Below are 25937 nucleotides of genomic sequence, written 5' to 3'. Positions count from 1 at the left end.
GGAATGAGTCATCATTTATAAGCAAAATTTGGGTACTATTTCCATGAAAGGGAAGGACTGATAGGCAGCAAACCTGCAAAAAGGTTTTTTTTTTTTTTTATTTTAAGTACCAAAGATTGATTCCTTTTTTTTTTTTTTTTAAGATTTTATTTATTTGTTCATAAGAGACACACACACACACACACAGAGGCAGAGATACAGGCAGAGGGAGAAGCAGACTCCATGCAGGGAGCCCTGGGATGAAGGCAGACGGTAAACCGCTGAGCCACCCAGGGATCCCATTGATTCCTATTTACTATATAAAGTATATAAAATATTTATATGTTCTGAGCTACTTGGAACTAACGGAAATTTATAAAAAGGTAAAAACCTAATAAACCACAAATTTTAGATAGCAAAATCTCACATCTTAGATCGAAAAGCGATGATCACAAACCAGTTCCTTTATTATTCATTCAAGGAAACCCTCAGCTTGAAGCCACCATGTGCTAGGGACGCGGAGTTGATCCGTAGATGACTCAACATCCCAGTTCCGCTCTAGGTCTGTCCAGTAGGTGTGGATTAGAGAAATAAAGGAAACTCCAGAAGGGCAGTGGGAGGGGGCAGGGGAGCAGCAGTCATGGATAAATCACGCCGAGGCCAAATGGCAGAGTTATTACTCTACTAATAATTATTGCCATTAGCTGAAGCGTAGGAGCAACCGCGCTTCTTCCCACACCCTGTCGAGGAGCGCAAGGTGAGTGCCCTCGGCCTAGGGCTCCGCTTGGCTGTGCTCCCGACACCCATCTCCTGCCACCTGCGATACAGACGCTCCCGGGCGGCGCGACCAGTGTCACCCTTGGCTTGGCGGTCCTCCACCCTCTGCGGGCAGCGGCCGACGGAAGCCCCCGCAGGGCGCCCCCACCCCCGCGAGGCCGCCAGACCCAGGCGCGCCCCGCCCCTGACCCACCCACCCCCACCCTAGGGAGCCCCCCATCCCCCTCGCTCGAGGCTGCCGGACCAGGCGCCCCCGCCCCTGACCCACCCACCCCCACCCTAGGGAGCCCCCCATCCCCCTCGCTCGAGGCTGCCGGACCAGCCGCCCCCGCCCCTGACCCACCCACCCCCACCCTAGGGAGCTCCCCACCCCCCGCGCCAGGCTGCCGGACCCAGGCGCGCCCCGCCCCGCCCCGCCCGCGCAGGGCGCCCCCGCCCTCCCCCCACCCCACCCCGGGGCACGGAGCGGGCGCGCGCGGGCGAGGAGCGGGGAGCGGGGAGCGGGGAGCCGGGCGGGTCCCGGGGCCGCGGGGCGCGTGGGAGCGAGCGCACGAGTCCCCGAGTCCCCGAGTCCCCGAGTCCCCGAGTCCCCGCCCGCCCCGCCCGCGCTCCGGCCCGAGTCGCCCCCCGGACCGTGGCGGAGGCCGCGGACCCCGGGAAGGAGGCCCCGCGGACGGCTGCGGCCCCAGGTAACCGGCGCCGAGGACGGACGCACGGACGGACGGACGGACGGACGCTCCTCGCCCCAGAGCGCCCCCGGCGGCGGGGAGGGCGGCGGGGAGGGCGGCCCCGGAGGCGGCGCTGGGGGGCGGGGGGGGGCGGCTTTGAAATGATAGGGTTGAAACGGACACTGATTTTAATAGCCATCTTTCCTCTATTTTAAAACAACTTTAAACCAAGGAGTGATACTTCCCTGGAGTTTTTTGGGTTGAGACATTTTGAAAGTTTTTGTATGTTTTTTAAAGTTTTATTTATTAGACACGCAGAGAGAGAGGCAGAGACTCAGGCACAGGGAGAAGCAGGCTCCATGCAGGGAGCCCCACGCGGGACTCGATCCTGGGACTCCAGGATCACACCCCGGGCTGCAGGCGGCGCTAAACCGCTGAGTCACCGGGGCTGCCCGAAAGTTTTTGTACGTTGTGGTTATTTGTGTATGCACATCTGTTAACTTTCTAGCTGATTAGAAACCCTTAAATTAACCCTTTCGAGCACACTGCAGGAGCGCCGTGGCACTTGAGCATCGTCTATCGGTGTGATCAGCCTCGTCTTCCAGGAGGGGCACCACCGCGGGTGCCCTGCTGAGGGCTTTGCTTCCTGCACGCGGCTGCTGCGTCCTGAATCTTACCGGGTTCGGAGACGTTGCAGAGCTGTGTTCAGGAGCGTGTTACACACCCCAGATGATAGGGCCACCACCAAGTAGGCCGGTTCCTGCGGAGACCCTTTCCAAAGAGCCTGAACGGATGGGAGTGGATACTGCAGTTTTCTGCTCTTTTATGCCTGTCTTAAAGTTTTCTGAAGTACTGACTTCTTCAGCTCATTGGCATTTAACTTTAAGTAAGTGTGTACGACTATTTGGCCTATCCGATAATAATAACCCATTTGTAAATGTATTAACTTTTAAAAGAAATTAAGCAACTTGCTGTTAGAATTAATGACTAAGATCATTTTGAGCTGACCAAGAGACTTAATTTTGTTCTCTTGGAATCATTTCAATTAAGTTACATCGAGTAAAACAAAACTAAAAAAAAAAAAAAAATACTTCCTGTGCTATTTGTAATTTTCTGCTTTGAAACATTCCAACATTGAAAAGAGTCACAATCCCCGCCCCCCTTGCAATTGTCTAAGATCTCTGTAAAAAACAAAAAACAAAAAACAAACAAACAAAAAATTGCAATTGCCTCGTTAATGAGTGTGTTAAACAAACTAGGGTTCTCTGTTACTCCAGTGACTAGACTGGAATTGTGTAACAGCAGGACAGCAGGGATTCCTACTTGACACAATGCATGTTATTTTCTTTAATTAGTTGCTTAGAACCATTTGAATTTCATATTTAGGAATGAAGCTTTACTTCTCTTTTTATGAAAAATTATAGCAACAATGTAATAAGGATTTTGAGAATAAGTATTTATTTATTTATTTTATTTTTATTTATTCTTTTTAAGAATAAAACTTTAAAATAGCAGAAATGCCTTACTTAAAATTTTTCCCTTACTTAAAATTCTAATACTTAAGTATTGAGACATAATTGAAGCCAATCTCAAACACTTAGGCATTCATACTTTGTCCTTAAAAGCCATATGAGAACAAAACATTGTTTAAGAAAATTTCTCGGGGATCCCTGGGTGGCGCAGTGGTTTGGCGCCTGCCTTTGGCCCAGGGCGCGATCCTGGAGACCCGGGATCGAGTCCCACGTCGGGCTCCCGGTGCATGGAGCCTGCTTCTCCCTCTGCCTGTGTCTCTGCCTCTCTCTCTCTCTCTGTGTGACTATCATAAATAAATAAATAAATATTAAAAAAAAAATTAAAAAAAAAAAGAAAAAAAGAAAATTTCTCAAAAGTTTACATAGAATGCAAATTTTTTTCTTTCCTGGATTTAATGAAATAGAGACTACTAAAAACAGGACTATAAATATCAAGAGGCTTCCTCTTATAGAGCTTATCTTTTTTTTCCTCCCCTCCTCCCAGTTACAATATTTCCCTTACCTATGATATGCTAATATTTTTTAAAATTATTTTTCTTTAAATTCATTTAATGGGATAAATAGGCTATTTCCTCAAGTATGCAAAATATTGATTCTAGATGGTATCTCACCATTTAAAAGTTTTCTTTAGCATCTTTAAAATGAAGAGATTTCAAAATATTAAAATATCTTAGAATAGCTGTATTTTATTAATTTGATGATTTATAATATGGCATTTTCTTTTAGCGTTTTTTTTTGGGGGAAATAGTATTTCTGAAAATTATGGTCTATATTTGAGTAATTTTGGTAAAACTGAAAATTAGTTTTAATGATAGTAGGGATACTGTTTTATTTTTTTCTGGACCATATATCATGCAGATAAAGTATATTAAGCTAAAACTGAAATGTGCAATGGTTGATGTCATTTTGGAGAAATGGTAACTTTAATATACATATATTTTTAGTTAAGGAAATGTTTAACTATCTAACTTTCTTGCAGTCAAGCTGTGCTTTAGCTGCTTTTTGGTGCTGAAGGCCAACTCATAATAACACAGCTACAGCTCTTCTGATACCCACTCCATGAGTAAACTTCAGGTCTTTTACAAGGTAAAGTGCCATATTTATTGCAATATTCATGTATTTTTCAATCATTTAATATGTACAAAATTGTGCTGCCACATTAATTAGGTTCTAACTTTATTTTGTATGTGTCACTGACAAAGTTTCTGAGCTGTATACACCTAACTCTGTTTTGCATAGACTTTGTGGCTTATATTGCAAGATTTTGCATAATTTAGTGCTTTTCTAGCACTGCCTTTGTCAGATTATAGCAGAATTGACTATACATATATATGTATATTTAGGGATTTTATTATATGTAGTCTAAAATATATACTTCATAGGATAAGTAATGTAATGATAAGTAATGTAATTATAATTACTATTATGCCAAAATATAATATCTGTTTCAGTTATATATTGCTGTATAGTAAGTGATCCTGGAATTTAGTATCCTAAATTAAAATTAGAAACTTAAAAGCTATTGCTTTTGATATCTCTCATGGTTCTGTGACTTGAATGGGCTCAGTTGGGCAGTTCCCCTGATCTCATTTGGGTTCTTAGAGCATTATAATCAAATGGCATTGGGGCTGGAAGCATCTGAGGTCAACTGGCAGGCCGTGATGGCCATGCTTTTCTCCAAGTAGCCCAAAGTCTCCACCTGGTATCTTTTTGTGTCATTCTTAACGGGTAACCATGTTCCTTACATGGAAACTCAGGGTAACCCACAAGCACAAAAGTAGAAACTGCCAGGAGTTTTTGAGCCTTAGACTAGAATTGGCATAGCTTCCCTTTCCCCAATTCCAGTAGGCTAAGCAATTATAGAGCCAGCTCCAACTCAAAGAGAGGGGAAATCAATACTACATCTTGATGGGGGATGTAAAGTAGCCTGTCTTTGTAATCTACCACAATGTTCTTTACTAGTAATTTTTCAGATGACTATCACAAGATTTTAGACCCAGAAGATTTAAGATCATTAGTTTACTTGCAAAAATACTGGAACATACTATTATAATAATGGGAAGACCTAGAGCTATGACTCCCTCCCCACCTTTTAAAAAAGAATTCTCAAAACACATGGAAAAGTGCCTGGGATATGGTAGGCATTTAATTATACTGTTTACATGGGACTTTATTAATAAGTAAAACCTAAGATTTTAATAGTCAAAGAAGCACCCGCATTTTTAACTTCTTAGAAATATGCCTGAGTTTTCCAGAAGGCATTAGAACTTAAAAGATATTTTAAATAGTACCAGAACAAGATATTTCAAAAACTTTTAACTATTTTTACATAATTAATTATTATTCTTTCCTTAAACCTACATAAACATAGGGAAGTGGGATGTTATGATAAAATGACCCTAAGGTAAATTGTAAGGAATGTATGGCACCATCATGATCTAATACCAAATTGTGCTTTAGGAAATGTTTGACTTCTCAGGTTTTGAGAAGATATCTGTGTAAATATGCATTTCTCAAAAAATAAATCAGGATGGGTAGCCTTATTTTTATTACCAAAAGGTTACATACTAATAAATACAATAAAAATGATTTTGATTTGAGCCTAAATTTAAAAATGTATTGACTAACAAAACTCATTGTGTATACGGCCACATAATGGGGAAAAAAGTTTGTTCTTTCTCTTTTTGAAGTATAATTGACATACAATATCCTCTTAGTTTCAAGTATATATTATAGTGGTTTGATATTTTTATGTTGTGAAAAGACCCCATGATAAGTCTAGTTATAATCTGTCACCATATGAAGTTATTCATATATTATTGACTCTGTTTCTTGTGCTGTATATTATATGCCCGTGATTCATTTATTTTATCACTCAAAGTTTGTACCTCTTAATGCTCCTCATGTTCTTTACCTAACCCCCAACTTCTTCCCTCCTCTGGTAACCCATAGTTTATTTCCTTATTTCCTGTATCTATGAGTCAGTTTCTATTTTACTTTGCTTTATTTTTTAGATTCTACATATAAGTGAAATAATACAATATTTGTCTTTCTCTAACTTATTTCACTTAGCAAAATATGCTCTAGGTTCATTCATGTTGTCAAAATTATAAGTTACCAGAGGGGAGGTTGGTGGGAGGATGGCTTAAATAGGTGATAGGGGTTAAGGAGCACTTATATGATGAGCACAGGGTGATGTGTGGAATTTTTGAAAAAACATATTGTGAACTTGAAACTAATATAACACTGTTAACTATACTAGAATTAAAAACTAAGAAAGAAAGAAAAATGAAGGAAGAAGGAATAAAGGAAGGAAAGAAAGAATGAACAAACTGTTCTGAATTAAAAAAAAAAAAAAAAAAAAAACACCTGGGTGGTGCAGTTGGTTGAGTATCCAATTCTTGGTCATGATCTCAGGGTTGTGAGATTGAGTCCCATGTGGCTGTGGCTCCACACTCAGCAAGTAGTCTGATTAAGACTCCCTCTTCCTCTGCCCTTCGGCCATTATCTTTCTCTCTATATAAAATAAATCCTTTTAACAAAAAAGGAAAAGAAAAGAATGTGTGCGGACTCACTTGCCCTTGGGCACAGTAAAAAATGGTGGTTTAATGTACAACTAGATTATAAGTGAAGGAAATTCAATTACTAACCTAAGAATATCTACCATGTGGATGGGAAACTATTGGAGCTCTCTCCAAGGTTGGACTTGCCAGCAAGCACTAACTTTCTGTTTTATTCCTCCGTCTTAATAGTACTGGGTTCAGGCATGCTTGCCTCCCTGCTAGGACTACCTCAGCACAGTCAAGCCCCTTTCCCAAACCAGCTCCAGCCATCTCCCTAAGGTGGCTTTGGGACCCCCAGTGCTCACCTGCTCCAGATCCAGTTGTCCCTCTCTTGGGACCCCTGACCTATATTGCTCCAGTTCCAGCAGTCTCATTGGGGCAGCCCTGTGAGGTACACCTCAGGACCCCTATTCTATAAACATTCCCTCTCTGGCCATCCTGTCAAGTGGGCCCTGACAGTGTGCCCCAGAAGCTCCCTAGCCTTTGCCCATTCCAGCTATGGCTAGCCTGCCACCAGCCATACACAGTCTGCCTAGGGGACACATCCACACAAGACCACTCTTTCAAGACTCATGTATTTCTGAGAGAGATAGCTGTTTTGCCTAATCCATAGAAGCAAACACAGAAAATCAAAGAAGATGAAAAGACAGAGGAATATGTTCCAAATGAGCAAGATATAATACAAAACTGCAGAAAAAATATACCAATGAATGGAGATAAGTAATTTACCTGATAAAGAATTCAAAATAATGTTTGTAAAGATGCTCACCAAACTTGGGAGTAGAATGGAGGAACATAGAAAGAACTTCAACAGAGAGTTAGAAAATGAAAGGAAAAAAAAAAAAACTATTCAGAGATGAAGAATACAATAACTGAAATGAAAACTACACTAGAGAGAATCAATGGCAGATCAGATAATACAATAAAAATGGATGAATGATCTAGAAGATAGAAATCACTCAATCAGAATAAGAAAAATAAAAAGAATTAAAAAGTGATAAATTCAAGCATAATAGCATTTGTATCATAGGGGTCTCAGAAAGCAAAGAGAGAGAAAAGGGCAGAAAAAGTATTTGGAGAAATAATGGCTGAATAATTTCTCCCACCTGGGGAAGAAAACAGACATTTAGGTCCAGGAAGCACAGAGAGTCACAGAAAAGTTAAGTCCAAAGAAATCTACACTGAGATTATAATTAAAATGGCAAGAGTTAAAAATAAAGAGATAATCTTAAAGGCAAGAAGACAAAAACAAATAGATACATGTGAGGGAAACCTCATAAAAGTATTTGCTGATATTTCAGCAGGAACTTTGCAGGCTGGAAGAAAGTGGCAAATATTTTTAAAGTTCTGAAAGGGAAAAAACTTCTAACCAAGAATACTCTACCCAGTGAAGTTATCATTCAGAATTGAAGGAGATATGGGGCTGATGAGGTAATAAAAGGAGATTTGTGAAGTTGAGAGAGCAAATAAATGGAAGCCCTGAGAACCTTCAAAAAAAAAAAAAAAAAGAATTGAAGGAGATAGAAAGAGTTCTTCAGACAGGCAAAAACTAAAGAATTTCATCAGCACTAACCTGGCCTTAGAAGAAATATTTAAGGGTCTTTAAGTGGAATAGAAAAGGCCATAACTAGAAATAAGAAAATACATGAAAAAAAAAAAAAAAAAAACCTCACTGGAAAGACAAACATATGGTAAAAGTAATGGATCGTACACTTAAAAACTAGTATAAAGGTTAAAAGTCAAAAATAGAAAAGTCAGCTACAGGTACAATAAGTAGATAAAGGATACTCACACAACAGATGTAAAATGTAATGTCAAAAACATAAAGTGTGATGAGGTGTAAAAGTGTAGTGCCTTTAGAATGTGTTCAAAATCAAGTGACTATCAGCTAAAATAGACTGCTATAAAAGTAGGTTGATATATATGAACTTCATGGTGACTGCAAACCAAAAACCTATAATAGATACATAACAAAAGGAAGATAAAGGAACCCAAGCATAACACTGAAGAAAACAGTCAAACCACAAGGAAAGAGAGCAAGTGAAGAAAGGAGAAGAGAAGAATCACAGAACCAACTAGAAAACAATGAATAAATTATAGCAGTAAGTACATACCTATTAATAATTCCCTATTTTTAAAAAGATTTGTTTATTTGAGAGAGAGCATGCTCTTGAGCATAGCAGAAGGAAGCCGAGAGAGAGGGAGAGAGAGTCTTAAGTAGACTGCTATGAGCACGGAGCCCAAGTAGGGACTCAATCTCATGACCCTCACATCACCACCTGAGCCAAAACCAAGAGTTGGACACTTAACAAGACTGTGCCGCCTGGGTGCCCAAGTAATTCGTTTAAATGTAAATGGACTGTTCCAATCAAAAGATAAAGGGTAGCTGAAGAGATTAAAAAAACAAAAGCACAATACCCACCTATGTACTACCTACAAGAGACTCACTTCAGATCTATGACTGAAAGTGAAGAAATTGAGAAAGATATTCCATGTAAATGGAAACAAAAAGTTATGGAAGTAATACTCATATCAGACAAAAAAGACTTTAAAACAAAGACTGTAGCGAAAGACTTAGAAGTATAGTTCCTTTAAGTGAGGCCCAGTTTGTGAACTGGGAACATTCAAACCAAAACATCAAAGGAGGCTCAGGGATATATTGTTGTTAAACAGCTGACACAGTGAGAAAGCAGTGACTATTCCTCAAGTCACTGTGATTGGTTATAATGTTAGAATTTCTTGAATGATAGGGAATTGGTCAGTGATTATGTCATATCAGCCTTGGGCAATGGTTCAGGTTTTGCTTGTGATTTGCAGAGGCAAAAACAAGAAATGGCCTAGGTTAAATGAGTCTTGAAAAATAGGCTAATTTGAACTTTTCTCAGAATTTTTAAGATTGGTCTCTGTTTTCAATTTTAACATTTTCAAGTGTTTCTGACCTTTTAGTATATATGTCCATTTTAGTTTAGCTCTCTCTTGCCCCACTTCTTTTTTTTTTTTTTTTCTTTTTAACTGATATTTTCATCTTACAGTCTGTACTGTCAGCAACCTCTCTCATTAGCAACCTTCTCTCACTCTTAGGTGTCTTAATTATAACAACAATTGTTCTTTCCTCTCTGCCTAAGCTCATCTTCCTTATTTATATATAAATCTGTTTGTGTCCCATTTGTATCTGAACTAAACTTCATATTGTCTTGTTTTAGTTTTAGAATTGCTAATTGTCTGTTTTTCTATTGGGATTTTTCTTTTTGTTATTTATTAATATTGCTTCCCAAAGAAAAAAAAGTATGTATTAATTGGGAATAATAGGATTTGCTCGCTTTTCCTAGTATTTTTCTTTATTCTTATAACTAAAGGAAGGACTTTATTTTCTTATAAATTCAAGTCTCCGTTGTCAACATTTCTTTTATATATATAAAATAAATTTATATATTTATATATATCATAAATATAATGGTTGGTTACTTAGTAAATGAAGCTCTAATGTCTGTGCTTCCAGAGAAGTACATAAAGCTTCTTATACATTAGATTTAGGAAAATCTCACTGATACTATAAAGAAGGGCTTGTGCAAGCTCTTTTAGAAATACCAAGTCTCAGCATTTCATGTTTCTCCTCTGTTTTTATTTCTATACAGTAGGAACCCAGTTGATAGTTGGTGGCAGGTTAGCCTTCATGTGACTTTTCCTCTTCCAGTCACAATCCTGGGCCTAATTCATTTGTAAAAATGGGAATGAAAATAGCCACGCATCTTATTTCAAATGGCTATTAATAGAATGCAATGAGCACAAATTATAAATTTTTATCTGTTACAAATTATACATTTTTATCTGTTTCAGTTTCAATGTTAGAAGACTTAAAAATTAGATTTAATCATTCCTGAAGTTTCTACTGGTTTGAACTATGTGAGGTTCTCTAAAACTTACTAGGGCAAATCCAGCACCTACTGATTTAAACATAGTAATTATCTGGTAAAATTGAGTAAACAGAACACCCTTTTTTGAGAGTTAAAATCCCAGTCATCCATCCACGTGGTAACCTTTGTTCAGCAGCTCTGCCACAGGGCTTGTATGAAAAGGTGTGGTGGGCCTCCCTGCATTAAAGCTCTTTAGCTGAGGGATGTGACTTTAAGACACCCTGTTCCCAGGATTGAGTTCTGAGTTTCACATCAAGCTCCTTGCAGGGAACCTGCTTCTCCCTCTGCCTATGTCTCTGCCTCTCTCTCTGTGTTTCTTATGAATAAATAAATAAAATATTTAAAAAAATAATAAGACACCTTGGTTTCCCTATTATCCATATATAATATAACTTATTTAAAATATTTGAAGATATTTCTATAGTTATGCTCTACCATTTGCTATTATAAGATTTCCAACAGCTTACTTCTTGTATGAAATTAATTTACCAGCCCCTCACCTTAACCAAGTAAGTCATTATTCTGCTCCTACAATTACACAGCTAAACTGTTTTCCTCATTTTTTTTACATTTGTGTTTTAAATTTTTTACTGGTTTCTCTTTTCTTTATTATTTATTTACCCTTACCAGATACATAACTGGATACATTTGAAAGAGCTGGACTTTTAGAGTAAGATAAACCTTCATTTAAATATCAGCCTTGAAAAGTTATGTCTGTGGTCCTGAGCAAGTTCTTTAACTTTTGTTGGCCTTGGTTACCTTTCTGTGAAATGAGAATGGGGACCTCATAGGTTGTATGCATTATCTATGAGAGTTAAAGTCATATAAAATGCTTAGCACAATAAATCCTTAATAAATGTATACTATTTGTCATAATTAGACAATGAGTAAGACTAGTATAATCAAAAACATGTAGGTGAAATTCTAAAATGAGTAAAGTGAGTTTCCTTAAAAATATGAGAGGTATAAACTCAGAGAGTAGGATCATTTTTGGCATTCATTTAAAATGTTCAAAAGATGCTTCAATGCTTCCTATATGCCAAGCACACTTCCAGGAGTTGACTCTAAAATGATGGACAATACAGGCAAGTCCCTCCCATTATGTAGCCTTTCTTATAGTTTAGGAAAGACTGAAAATTAATACAAATAAATGTATGTGCAACTTCAGATGTGATAAGAACTATGCAGAAAACAAAATAGGTTATGTGATAAAGCGTGACAAGTGTGCACAAGAAGGAGGGCCATGTTGGTGATGGTAACTAAGGCAAGACTCTGCTGTAACACTGGAACTAGGACCTATAAGATTGGCAGAGCCTATAATCTGGATATCCAGGCTTAGAGACTCTAAAATGGAATATGCTTTGTATTATTCAGGGAGAGAAGGAAGACCAGTGTGACTAGAGAATGGTGGATGCAAGGGAGCCTGGAGTGAGCTCTCTGGGGGGATGGTTGGTCCTGGAGAGGAGCTTGGATTTTATTCTAATTTCAGGAGGCCTGTAGTGACATGGCCTAATTTGGTTTTAAAATGATCACACTGGCTGATATAAGGAGAAAGGACTTTAAGAAATGTGGAATATCCTATTGATGTACCTCAGGAACTTAAAATGGTGGGATGTATATCGGGCTCCTGGTCGGGAGCCTGCTTCTCTCTCCTCCTGTGTCTCTGCCTCTCTCTCTCTGTCTATGTCTATAATAAATAAATAAATCTTTAAAAAATGGTGGAATGTAAGAGGCTAGTGACAATGAAGATGGAGATAAGTAATCAGGTTTGAGGTATATGGTGAAGGTAGTACTGAAAAGACATGCTTAATAGTTGCATGGTAGGAATAACTGAAAGTAGGATAAGTCAGGGATAAGCCCCAGAGATTTGACCTGTCTATTACATTCCTTTGGGTAGAAGTACATTCCTTTGGCAGAGTTGACTAGGAGAAGGAGAGGTGTGTAGTGCAGTGATTGTGAAAATGTGGACACTGGAGACAATAAAGATTGTTTGCATCTTCATCACTTACTGGCCATTGGCAAATTTTTAAAATTCTCTACACCTTAGTTTTCCCACTTATAAAATGAAAATTATGAAACCTGTCTCATCACTTGCTCTAAGAAGAGGCATGAAGGAGATTGTGCATTAAAATGGTTTATAACAGTGGTTGGCATATGGTATGTTTTATCTCTGAAAGAAGACCAAGAGAGAAAAATTAGCACATAAGGTTTGAATATCTATTGGACATCTGGACAGATATACATGGGTATGCCACAGGGTAATGGCTGTGAAGATGCAGAAAAGTGATCCCGTTTGAGATGGGTGCTGGAGGTAGATATGGAGAGATTTGGCGATAGTGTCATGGTTGATTGGAGGGACTCTGGAAGACAATGACTTTGCAAACCATTTTCAGCACTTCCTAGTCATAGGTGTGTTGTAGCCGGAATGCCTCAGATTCTTCGTTTTCAAATTAGAAGCCTAATGGAAACTATCTCATAGTTTTGTTCTAAGGGTTAAACATCTAATTTATGGTATGTGCCAGTTAAGGAGAATGATCACAAGTCATATTTAGACAAGGTAAGTTTGATATGGGCTTTCAACATACAATGGAAGATGTGTTGAATAAATAAGTCTAGAGTTCAGAGATACTCAAGATATAAGTTGGGCATTCATCAGCACAGTGATAGTATTTAAAGCTCCAGGACTAGATGAAATCTCAAGGGTTAAAAGGTAATACGTGTTACCTCTTAATTATTGTTAAGGAGAAAAACAAATAATCGAAATAGAAAAGAGTACCAGGTTGGGACATTTCACAATTAAAGTCATAGCTCAGGTATACTCAGGCTAGTAGTAGTAGGGAGTCAGAAATAAGTCCATGCCTTACTATTAGCGAAACTCTTATTCCTAAATTTACTCATGAAGCAGTCTCATGGGAAGTCTAGATTACAAATTATCCTCCATTTACCGTATCTCTTAAGGCCTTCAAATTAGATTGTAGACTTCTGGTGGATCACATAATGTGGAGTATTTCTTTTGGTTTGTCACTGCCCCTAACATGGTGTAATGCAAATAGTGCTCATTTTAATACCCTCTTTAAATGATCATTTAATGTGGTGACTAAAATATTTTTTCCTTAGTACCATATGGTAGACTAGCCATAGGAGCCCTGAATCATTTTATTATAAGGAAGACATTTAAGTGGATAATTCACTTTATTGCCACACCCCACCTCCTCACTCCCAGTGGATTATTTTGGAAAACTAATCAAACTTAATGGTTAGGGCTCAAAATATACCTTAATTTATACAAGTAGAATCCAGGAATTACATTTCTCCTACTATAAAAACCTATATGGAAAGTCAAAAGATACTGTGTTTTGGACCTGAGCAAGCTAATGCAGAAATTTCAGATACACACTAGAGCAAGACCTTGCCAATTTCTTAATCTTCTGAACTATAGTCATCTTGAATGTAAAATGGAAACAGTACCACGTCATAATGTTTAAAGGGGCTGAACAAGGGTGTGTCCTTAATTACCTATCCTACAAAATATGTTTAATCTCAGGAAATGTTTTGAGCGTTCAGAAATTTCCATTTGATTGTGCATACCAACTACAAATACACTATCAATTCATTGTATGCTTAATATACTTAACCTATTTTGAAAAGGATGTATATAACCTAGTATTAAGTATATGAATATAAATTTGTGGCTATAAAATTACAGAGTTGTGGAATTGTGCTTTTTACTTTCACAGACGAAAATTACTTTTCTTATCATTTCTAAATGATTCTTCACATGTCTATTACATGAGGGGCTTCTTACAGTTATAGTAGTTTTGTTTATTTTTGTTTCTTTGCTTTGAAACAGATTCAACAGCATTCCCAGTCAAGGACTGTCATGGTCTCATTATTTCCTGGCCCACAATGGAGAGCTATGCTAATTAAGTATATTTAGTGGGGAAAATTAATGTTTCTTTGCCTATGTTCTCCTTGAGCAACTATTTCTTTACTTAGTTTTGGCTTGTTACAGTTTATTAACCATGAAGTTAACCATGAAGTATATATATATCCAAGTAAATGAAACCTTCCTTCTCTGCTCTCTGCCTCCCCACACTGAATTTACCAGGTAGAAAATTTGCATAAGGTTACAAACCAGTCAGCTTCTTGAGAAAAAATGTGTTACTGAACAATTTCTTTTAGTGCTAAAGCTCAGAAAAATTCAACAGTGTTTGTAGATCCAACACTGATTTTCATTTTCAAGCCAGGAGCGAGCTAAATATATAAATCATGTTTAACACAGTGTACCTGTCTTTAGAAAGCTGTTTATAGTCATGTATTATATATTAGTTTTCCCAGTTGAGAGCTGCATGTTTTCTTTGCCCTCCTGTTCTTTGTATCAAGGCAACAACTCTCTCTCTCTCCCTCTCTCTCACACACACAGTCTCTCTCTCTCTCTCTTTCTTCCCTATTACAAATCTGGTGCATTTATGACATTTTATTGCATTGTTAGTTTCTCCACCTATATCTTCATACCACTGTTTGATTGATACTTTAAATAAACTGGATTCTTTGCTCTACATGATTCTTTTGCAAGCTTTTGTCACTACAGTTTTTTTTTTCTTTTAATATATTTGTAACAAATTAATACTATTATCAATACATGTGTTTTGAAAATTGCATTGACTTATGCTATATATATATATATATATATATATATATAAAATCTTTAAGTTGTATGTTTCTATTCTAAAGAGATACTACTGAATTCCTTGGTTTTTGTTTGTTTGCTTGCTTTTAATGTATCTATTTTTTTAAGGCTTGCCCAATCTACTTAACCACTGTGTACTGATTTTCTCATCTATAAAATGCATTATATGAGTGAACTGGAGATAGTCCATGTATAATACTTAGCCCAGGGCTTCATTTAACTCTTATAACTGGTTGTGCAGTTATCTCATGAAAATATGAGATTGTTGTCTTATCTCTTTGAATCTTGAGGGGCTCTGTCATGGCTTTTGCTAATAGGAATGATTCTATAACATTTTCCCAGCCTAGGCAATTTTAAGCTATTATTTCTTGACAGGACATGGTGTGTTGGGAGTTCTGAGATGGCATGCACGTTTTCTGATTGCTTTTGAGATTGCCATGTTGGAGAGGCTATCTAGTCCACAGCTTTAGCCTAGGATTATAGCCATTTCCATCAAGACGTCAGACACGTGAATAAATCTCTCTTGAATGTTCCAGATTAATACATCTACCAGCAGAACACCACAGAGACTTTTGTTGATGTTCCATACAATAGAATAATTTCCTAGCCAGTTGAATTCCTGACCCACAAAATGTTGAGATTTAAGAAAAACGGTTGTTGTCATATGAGCCAGTAAGTTTTGGGCAGCAATAAATAACTGGACGCTGATATATGGAAAGAAAATGGCTTTTGTATCCTATGATATTACTAAAATCACTTTTTAGCTTCTAATATTTTTCTGTATAGATCCCTTACATATATTCCATATATATATGTACATGCTTAATGTACATACGATTTTTAAAATATATAATCATTTGCTTGAGAATAATTTCTTTTATTCCTAAATTTCAATGTTCATTCATTCATTGTTTCTTCCCATGATTAGGACTTTTGGTATTTGTTGAATAAAAGTGATGACAACAGAAGAGTAGTACTCATCTTTATTTCTGTAGTAAAGCTATTAGGAATACTTCATTCAGTATGATATTTGCTTTAGGTTTTTTTAGATACTTCTAAGAAAGCTCCTGACCATCTCTGTTTTCCTGAGAGTTGTTATCTTTTTAAGAAAGAATGGTTTTTGAAAGTACTTTTTAAATATATCTGTATATTATTTTTCTCCTCTAATATGAAAGCTCTAAGAGGTTATATATGTTATGTATGCTTATTACTATAACTTTAGCAACTAGAACAGTCATTGTTGAATAAATCTTACAGATACACAAATAAATAACAGAAAATATATTGGAGCATGTGGAAGTTAAACCTTTATGTTTTCTATTAGTATTTCTATAGAAAAACTAATCAGTTGAATTTGAAGATGTGAAAAACTATGGAAGGAAAGCAATTGTCAATATTAGGATGCATGAAATCTCTTTTATTTTAAAGGCACTTCACACTATCAAACATTACAAGTCTGAGGATGACAGAATTTCATAATTGAGCTGATCAACATATACTATTTCCCCCAATTTTGTTGAGATATAATTGACATATAATACTGTATAAGTTTAAGGTCTACAGTGTAATGACTTGACATATGTGTAACATATATATTCATATATATGTGTATATATGATAACCTAACACATAACCATGCCATGGGATAAGGTGTAATTCTTAAAATATGAAGGCGCTAATACATAGTTGATAAGGAATGATTAGAAGTGATAAGATTATAATATAATTTATATATAAAATGATGTTTATTTAATTCAAGATTCTTCCACCTATTTTGTAGCTTAGGAAACTGAGTTATGGGTTGATTAAGTAACTTTCCCATGGTCACGTAGCTAGGTAAATCTCTTATCTGAAAGTATTCATAATAAATTATTGAGACTAGGCATCTCTGGAGAAGGAAATTGGGAAGTGGAAGGTAAAGGACAGAAATGAAAGAGATTTCTTACTTTATTGTTTCTTATACTTTTGAATTTGTATTGTATACATGTATTGTCTATATAAGTATATCACATCTTTTTGTTAAATAAACACAAGTGATTTTTAAAACTGCTGCTATATTTACATAGGTCCGTTGTGACAATTTTGTACAATTGCACATGCTTTTACATTTTTTTCAGTACTAATGTTATAAAATGATTCCATTTTGTTTTTTGAGACTTCTCAAGGATTTAGTAAGCATAAAGATGAATAAAGTGCTGCTTATATACTAATACCATTGTTAAAACTTCCAAGGGAATAAGAAAAATGCAAATATGTTTTAGAAAAAGTGAGGTCACATTTGTTTCCATGAAATTTAATGAAATGTGGGCCTTGATTCTAGTACAGTTGATACTACATTTTAATTAAAATTTGTGTTCTCAATTCGAGATTTTTGAAGGTTGTAAATATAATTTTAAGAGCTCCTAAAGGCCTTATTCCTGTAAGTGCCTTAATTTAAGTGAATAAAGTAATATTCAGAACAGAATGCTGAATACACATTCTGTCCCTATAGTTCAAGTTTTGAAATTACATTATTATTGGGTCCTTTACATCCTAATAATGAACATAAAAATGAATGTACAAACCATAGAATAATGAGTGATTTTTTTTAAGAATATCTCATGCTGTGTTTTGATAGGAGTAAAACTTTGTTTGCTATGCTTGAATATACTTTCCCAACAAAAACGTTCCTTTGCCTATTAACATGTTTTCCTCAAAAGTAGTTAAATTTGGAAACATATTTACCTCCTGCTGCCTTCGCATATGGCTACCTTGCTTGGAAGAGATAAATACCTGCTGTACTCCAAAATTATGAACATATTTTGAAAAGTACTGAAAAGTTCTTACATGCATTGCTAAGGAGAGGAATCACTTATAAATAAACTATAATCCATTATGTAAGGTTTTATGTTACTTTGGATGTAATTGGTATTCAAGAAAATTATAGTTCTGACACTAGTGAAAATGATAAGGAAGACTTTATCAGGATTATTGTGATAGGTATCGAGACTATAACAATCGAGGAGAGAGAGAGATCAGGCTTAACTCTGAATACAATAAGCACGGTTGGGGATTTATAGCCTAAGAGCAGAATGGGTGAGGGGTTGGAAATTGGTGGATGGAAAATTACTAAGAGAAGATATCAAGGGTAGGGGGATTCTTGCTAAACCAACATAACAGGATTTGTGCTGAAGGCAGATCAAGGTGATCAGATATTAAGAGAAAAAATAAGGAATTTGATCAGATGTCAAGGGTGGTAAGATCAAGGGTGAGGGGAAGCTCATTTAACTGACTTAGTAGGATTCTTCCTACAACTGAGTGAAGCCAAAGGATGAGGCATAGACGGAAGCACCTTCAGAGGAACCTGTTTAAAGTCTGGTCATTGAGAGAGTCTTTGTCACCAGTCAGAATATGGCAGGTGCTACTGCAAATCAAAGAATGTGAGACATATCCAGAGCATCCAGACTCCCATTAGCATATAGGGCAGTCTAGCATGCCAGACATGATGAACATTGACATTGACTTCCTGCATCTTTCTTGAGTGGGCTGAGCTGCTTTTGGTATGCCGCATGCTGACCTTGAGGGGACACCTGACCTTCAAGAAAATAGGAAAAAGATCTTCAAGAAGATACCACTAGACATGTCAGCTAAGAGTAAGCAGTGGTTAAGGCAATGGGAGAGAGAGACTGGTCATTCCTACATTGGTGCACATCATCCACCCCATCACTTCCTCCTTGCTCACAGTTGCTATTAGCTTATTGAAGCAAATAAATACATGAAAGATCTTTAAGCCAAATCATGTTGATGTGAAATTTCTCTTGATCTTATCTGCTCATCTTCTTCACCTTAGTCCTTGTTTTGACATTGAAGCATGGTTATTTGGAATAAAAAAAGATATGACCGCTTGATGATCTTTCTTAAAATTCCTTGGTTATAGGATTATTGTGCCATCATCGCAGATATTCATGGGGTGAGAGGCACAATAGTTCCTTAATGGCCCTAACAAAATTATAACCATAGCACTGCTAAAGTCAGTATAGGGAACACCATGACATTAAAGGATAGAGGATTGTTCACAACACTTTAAACTGGCGTAATCGCAAGATGGTTATCTTAGATGCCTTGGCATTCTTTGTATATGTGCAGTGGGGGAGGAGGTGTTGGATGAATTACTGAACACATAAGGGGTCCTGGAGTGCTTGAGGAATGACCCAAACATGTGTTCTGGACACTTGGACCTTGATAGATCTGTGAGGCAGTGGGAAAGGGGAAATTAAAGGGAAGAATCATATAAACAAACTCTTGCCTACTACATTTATTCAGGAAACATTATATGGAAACTGAATATTTCTGTTCAATTCTAAGTCTTAAAAAATGAAGCCTTCTTCATTTGTTCTTTGATCACAAACTTCAGTCTCTCTTTGTCCTTCTTGTCTTCCAAGATATCCTTTTTCTTTCCCCAAGAAGCTCCCGCAGCTCCCATGATAATGTACTTGAATTGCACAGGAGAACAAGAAGCACTGGGGCATGCATGCTACAGCCAAGGCTGGGGGAGTGTTGCCTTGTCAGATATCTGTATAACATATGTGGCTGCCTCAGTACTACAACCAGAATTCCAAAGAAGAGAAAAAGCATAAGGCAGTGAGAATTGTTAATAAATTGTAATCATGACTCTGAAATCTTTAAAACTGGGAAATTGCCAGCTTTGAAAGTAAAATAAATACTTTCCTTTTCCTATTGAAAATATCATCCATTTAACCAGCTTAGAGTAGGAGGAGAAAGTTCTGTCAAACAGTGTATTTGACTTTATTTTTTGAGTTCTGACTGTGAGACATTTGTTTTCTATGAATAATGGAAGGTTTGCATATTTTGTGAGAAATATAAAGATGAAATGATAAGAAATAATACTTGCCCTTTGTTAAGCACTCATCGTGTTCTTGGCACTGTGCTAAGTGATTTCCTAGCGCTGTCTCATTGAATTCTAGGAGGCAGAGGCAATGTCTAGAAACCTTGTGTATAGATAACTGCTTAAAGATGCTCAAGGTTATACTGTTAAAAATAGTCTTAACTCTTATTTCATTTTCTACCTGACTGGTGATTTAGGACCTTTTTTTTTTTTAAATTTTTGTTATTATTTGGAAGGCAATCTGTGGCTAAGAAACTGAAATACAAAAAAAAAAAAAAAAAAAACTGATACTTCTTTGTTTATGGGTTGTCTAAGGCTAGAAGTGCCTGGGGCACTCACTTGGGTCCCTCCTTCTTGAGGTGAACTTCCCTGGGTATTTCCCCCTTTCAGAGCCATTCTTGTGGCTAGACTGGCCCTTGTGGTTCTTATTATGATTGCAAAATGCACCTCAGCAACAACCAGCAGGGATTTTGAGAAACCAAGATTTGTTACTTAAAAGTCCTAGAGCATACACCTGGCACATCAGGGTCCACATAGGTCACTGGTAGAGGAAGAGGAAGAGGGAGGAGAGGGATAAGAGGAGGGAACCTGGGGTTCTGCCTTTATTGAGGTTAAGGGTGGGATGCTTAGGGTTTTGTGAGTTTACTCTTTACTGGTGAATTTAAAACATAAGAGCAAGAATTAGGGCACAGGAAGGGAAAAGCGGATCACTTGGTGGTCAGTTATCTAGGTCACCCACGGCTTTCTATAAGGGGAACTTCATGGGTGGAGTGGCCTGGTTTCTTATCTAGTTCAGTTGTTTTACTAGTAGCTGTGTCATGCAGCTGGCAATATGTTTATTCCAGATGAATGTCTTTGAAGTGGGTGTCTGAGTGATGGACAGTTACACTACATTCTTACTTAGATTTGTGAGTTTCTGAAGTCACTAAGCTCCAATAATATTTGTAAATTCTAAAAAGAGTCATAGAATTAGTTGCAAATTTAAGTAAAATCATAATTTAAAAAGCAAACATATTCCCAAACTGTATGTCATATAAAGCACACAGGTTTAGAGTTGTTCAAACTAGATTTGAATTCAAATAACTTCCCCATAAATTCTGTTGACTTGGGGCAAATTACCTCTGCTTTCTGAGTCTCATTGGTCTCCTCTGTAAAATGGGGCTAACAGTGAGTTACCCCCTGGAGTTATTTATGAGAATCAAATGAGCTAATCTTATGAAGCATTTAGCAAGAAATTTGACACTGGTAGGTTCATAATCAATGATTTTTTTTTATATTAAGTGTAGGAAATTCTATGGATTAAATACTAGAGAGTTCTAAATTGTAAAAATAGTCACATACTATCAGTAGGTGATAATTTGCAATAATACAAAGAACATAATCTTTTCATAACTCAGGTGAGAGCACTTAAATTGAGGAATTTAAGGTCTAGCTCTTCTTTCTGTAGTTCTGACAAACATGGGGAAAATGTGAAACTGAAGGCACCACAAGACTTACCACAAGGGTAAGTCATCCATGAAGGACTAAATTCCAGCCTTTTTTAAAAAAATTATAGATGAAATAATAAACAATGGACACTTATAGTAATATAATCAATTCTAATGTAAATAAAAATATCCTTAACTTGAGATTTAAGGAAATCAAAAAAGGCAGAGTCATGGAGAATAAAGGAAGGTGGGTGTCACTTGTTTAACTCCTACATGATTCAAATGCATGGATATTGTACCTCAGATTTAGCTGTGATAGTCAGGACAGGGCAGCAGATGTCTGGATCACAAACCCGCAAACCCAAACCAAACACACAAGATTTGTTTCTCTGCCTTAATGAAGTTTGGACAGAGGACAACTAGAAAAATGAGTGAAGGAGAGATGGAGGAAAGATACGGGAAAAGATGGGAGTTGAATTGACTGAGAACATCGGTGGGGACCGCTCATCAGTCTCCTGTCTTGTTAATCATACTCGTTGCAGGGAGGAGCAGAACCACAAAAAAAGTGACCAGACTATCTGGTTACTGCTGGAACTCTGGCCAAGACTTCTGCTAGTTCTTAGTTTGGGAAGGAAAAAGAGCAGGAAGAAAATGATTTTCATGCTAGCTACTGTGTTTATAGGAAATTATAAAAACAAAACAAAAAACAGAAAAACAAAACAAAACAAAACAAAAAAACCAAACTCTCAGCAACTGGAAGATAGCATGGATAAAAGTAGAGATACTCAATTATGAGGAAACTAAACACCCCCCTCATGTCGCCCTGCCCCTAACTCACCAGCCACATCTACAAAATCTATTTACCAGGCCCTCTTCCTTTACTCTGCAAAGGTTGCAAATCCCAAAGCCTGGCCTGGATTGAGCTTTGCAAAGATAATTGCAAACCTTCTTTTGCGTCTTCTTTTTCCTTGGCATTCCACCCACACCAGACAGCTTTCCTAGGCTGTAAAATAAACACTCTGAAGTCCCAGGAATGTGAGAATGGTTTACTCATTCGTCATGGTGTTGGAGTCATCAGGATGGTTTGGTCAGTCAGTGAACCCATTGTCCCCTTTGCCACAGGACACTCAGATGATATCCTGAGCCCAGAGGTGTGGGCGTAATGACAAAACCCCAGGGAGGGGGCACCTGGATGGCTCAGTCACTTAAGCATTTGACTTTTGATTTTGGCTCTGGTCATGATCTCAGGGTGGTGAGAGTGAGCCCGAATTCTGCATGGCGCTCTGCACTGAGTGTTAGAGTCTGCTTAAGATTCTTTCTCTTCCTCTGCATCAGTGCCACCCCCAACCCCCACAACTCATGTGTTCTCTCTCTCTCTCTCTCTCAAAAACTAAACAAAACAGAAACTAAAACCAAAACCAAAACCAAAACCAAACAAGGAGATTTGGAACATGAGGACAACAAGAATGGTGGAACCCAGATGGCATTAGGAATACCTTAGTTATTTTTTGAGTAAGTGTAATTTCTATACAGTAAGTATTCTTTGCTTAAAAAAAGTGAGAGAATTACATATGAGCTGAAAATTTCCAATTCCAGTAGCCTGTACGTTTCCACTACACAGTACCAAATGACATACACTGTGGTACATCATATGGTGTATGACAAAGAGGAAGAACAAGGAAAACACAGAAGATGTCCCTTATAACATTTCTTAGGTTTATAGGTTTTTTTTTTCTTTATGATTTAATTATTCATTCATGAGAGACACAGAGAGCGAGGTAGAGACACAGGCAGAGGGAGAAGCAGGCTCCTCACAGCGACCCCAATGTGGGTCTCGATCCTGGATCCTGGGATCACGCCCTGAGCCAAAGGCAGATGCTTAAACATTGAGCCACTCAGGTGTCCTAGTTTTTTGTTTTATTAAGAAATAAGTGACATATTATATTAATTTCAAGTGTACCTCTTTTAACCCATGGCTGCCTGGATGGATGCATAAAGGTTGTTTTCAGTTTTGTTTGTTTGTTGTCTTTGGCTAATCAGAGTTTTCAAGAGTAGTGATATTCATTTAAGTGTAATGGCATTCTGCCTGAAACTGCTGGATCTACCCTGTTTGGGCAGCTGACTCATATTGTCCCTTACTCAAAATTATAATAAACATAGTTAGAATTTATAAAGTCTACTTTTTTTCACAGTTGTAAAAACAGAAAACTGTTACTTCTTGGGTAGCATCAAGAGTCCTACCTTTTCTTTATCTTCAAGTATAGAGGTATAGTTTCAAGTACACATTTGCCAAACATTGCCAAATCCTTTTAGACCAAAAACAACCTTTTTTTAAAAATAATAAGTGTAATCCATAAATATCAGTTCTCTAGATTGTAAACGTGGGCGGCATTGACAGACTGTAAACGGAGCATTAAAATTCCGACCTAGATCCAGAAAGCTTTCACACTCTTCCTTCTGAAGTTTCAGATTACTGCTATTGGCCATGACAACGATATGAAGGTGCAGAGAAATGATTTTATGTTTAATTCTCAAATCTGTGAAAGAAACTACGTAAATAAATATAGTAGAAATCAAAACAAAAAGGGAGGAATTAATGCTTTGATTTGGGGTTTTTAGCCACTAGCACTATATAGTATAAAGGCTGATAGGATGAAATAAATGATATTCATTGCAATGTTCCCACAGTGAAAGGGAGCCTGCAAAATAATAGGCTTTCAATGTGTTGTTTACCCATCATGTTACTTAATAATGCATAAAGGAACAAAGAGCCCTTTTTATATTTAGAAAAATTATAAGTATTTCAAAACACATATTGAAAAGAATTTAATGTTGAGCTCTAAGAATTTAAACAAAACAAAAGAAAACAAACCAGGGATGCCTGGGTGGTTCAGTGGTTGAGTGTCTGCCTTTGTCTCAGGGTGTGATCCTGGAGTCCCGGGATCGAGTCCCACCTCAGGCTCCCTGCGAGGAGCCTGCTTCTCCCTCTACCTGTGTCTCTGCCCCTCTCTCTCTCTCTGTGTCTCATGAATGGGTAAATAAAATCTTTAAAAAGCAAAACAAAACAAAACAAAAAACTAACCTCTTTTGTGACTTTAAATGAGGGAGAATATCACTAGGAAAACAAAATAAATTAGATTTAGACATCAGTCAGTATTATCTGTAAAGTGTACACAATTGAAAAATGTGCTTACATTTTGACAAATACATTTGGGTTTTTTTTTATTTTTTTTTATTTTTACTTTTATTTATTTTTATTTATTTTTTTTACATTTGGGTTTTTTAAAATGACAAAATAACTTTGCAAACATTAAGTGATACACTTTAGCAACTATTACAGTATTACTAGATAAAAAACAATGTTTCTCAAAATATAAAATCTTACTAAAGGCCTACCATTTGCTTTGTCATCATTCTTTCAGATACTGGAATGTTCTTTCTTGCTCTTTTCTGTGTTTGGCATTTTGCATTAGCTGGAATGTATATTCTCAGTTTTGCAAATTTTTAGATACTGAGCAGCATATTTAATTTTTAATATAGAAAAATATTATAGTATCAAAATGTGATTTGAAATACATTGCTGACATAAGGAAAGTGAGATAATATTTTAATTAGTTTGCCCGTCTCCTAGAGATTTTTAGGTAAATAAATCCTATCATTTTCAATTTAGTAAGGCTCTTTTCATAAAAGCATGCTAGATTTACTTGAAATTAATGACCAAGCTCTTCAGAATACCAAGAAAATTGGACATGCTCCTCTCTAAACAATTGGAGGTTACAAGTTAAAATAACAGCTAAAAGATAGTGCATCCGAAAGTCTTTAATAGTTTGTAGATGTTCTGTAATATTTCCAAATAGGAATTAAGTAAGTGTTCCATGAAATATATTTATATATATATATATATATATATATATATATATATATATATATATAATTGTAACCAAATACTCAATAAAACAGATAAGTCAAATAAATAAAAAATATAATTAACCTAGTGACTTTAAAATTGTACAACTCTACCAATTTTAAAAAGAAAGTGTTACATGCATTGGGTTCAACCATTAAGCAAAGAGAAGAAAATATTTTTCAGTTTGTGGCCATACCAAGACCTTTAGTCACTTAGTTCTTTCAATCTTACCCAGTGCTCTGCTTACATTTCCTGAGTGAGTCTAAACTCCCACTCAACCACTCAGTGTTTTTTTTTTTTCCACCAGCCTAGATTTCCAAGCCCCTTGCCACCCCCATGTGTCCGTGCCATTCTTCGTCTCTGTACCAGTTCCAAGAGGAGGACATCTAGTAATAACTGGAGAGGTAAACAGAGGTCTCATCTCTTTTTTTTTTTTTTTCATCTCTTTCTAAGACACATGGTCCAGGTAGCTGAGGCCACTTGGGCTGCATATCTACTCTCTGCCATCTTAGGCTTTGAGGCAGGCTGTGCAAAAGGAGCCTTAATTCCCACATTTAAGGCCCAGAGTCAGGTCAGTCTTGCTTTGTGATCCATT

General features: G+C 37.0%; 1 long non-coding RNA gene across 1 annotated transcript; it reads left to right on the top strand.

Moving 5' to 3' along the window:
* The first annotated feature begins 1763 nt into the window (after nucleotides 1-1763).
* On the top strand, nucleotides 1764-25761 carry LOC111093624. Its single transcript, XR_005382607.1, has 3 exons — nucleotides 1764-2310; nucleotides 3936-4042; nucleotides 25650-25761. It is a non-coding gene; the product is annotated as an uncharacterized LOC111093624 (long non-coding RNA).
* The last annotated feature ends 176 nt before the right edge of the window (nucleotides 25762-25937 follow it).

Source organism: Canis lupus, chromosome 32 (genome assembly GCF_011100685.1).
Source record: "Canis lupus familiaris isolate Mischka breed German Shepherd chromosome 32, alternate assembly UU_Cfam_GSD_1.0, whole genome shotgun sequence".
NCBI classification, from domain to species: Eukaryota; Metazoa; Chordata; class Mammalia; order Carnivora; family Canidae; genus Canis; species Canis lupus.
The sequence above is the reverse complement of the archived record's forward strand: the minus strand, read 5'-3'. Positions and strand labels throughout refer to the sequence as shown.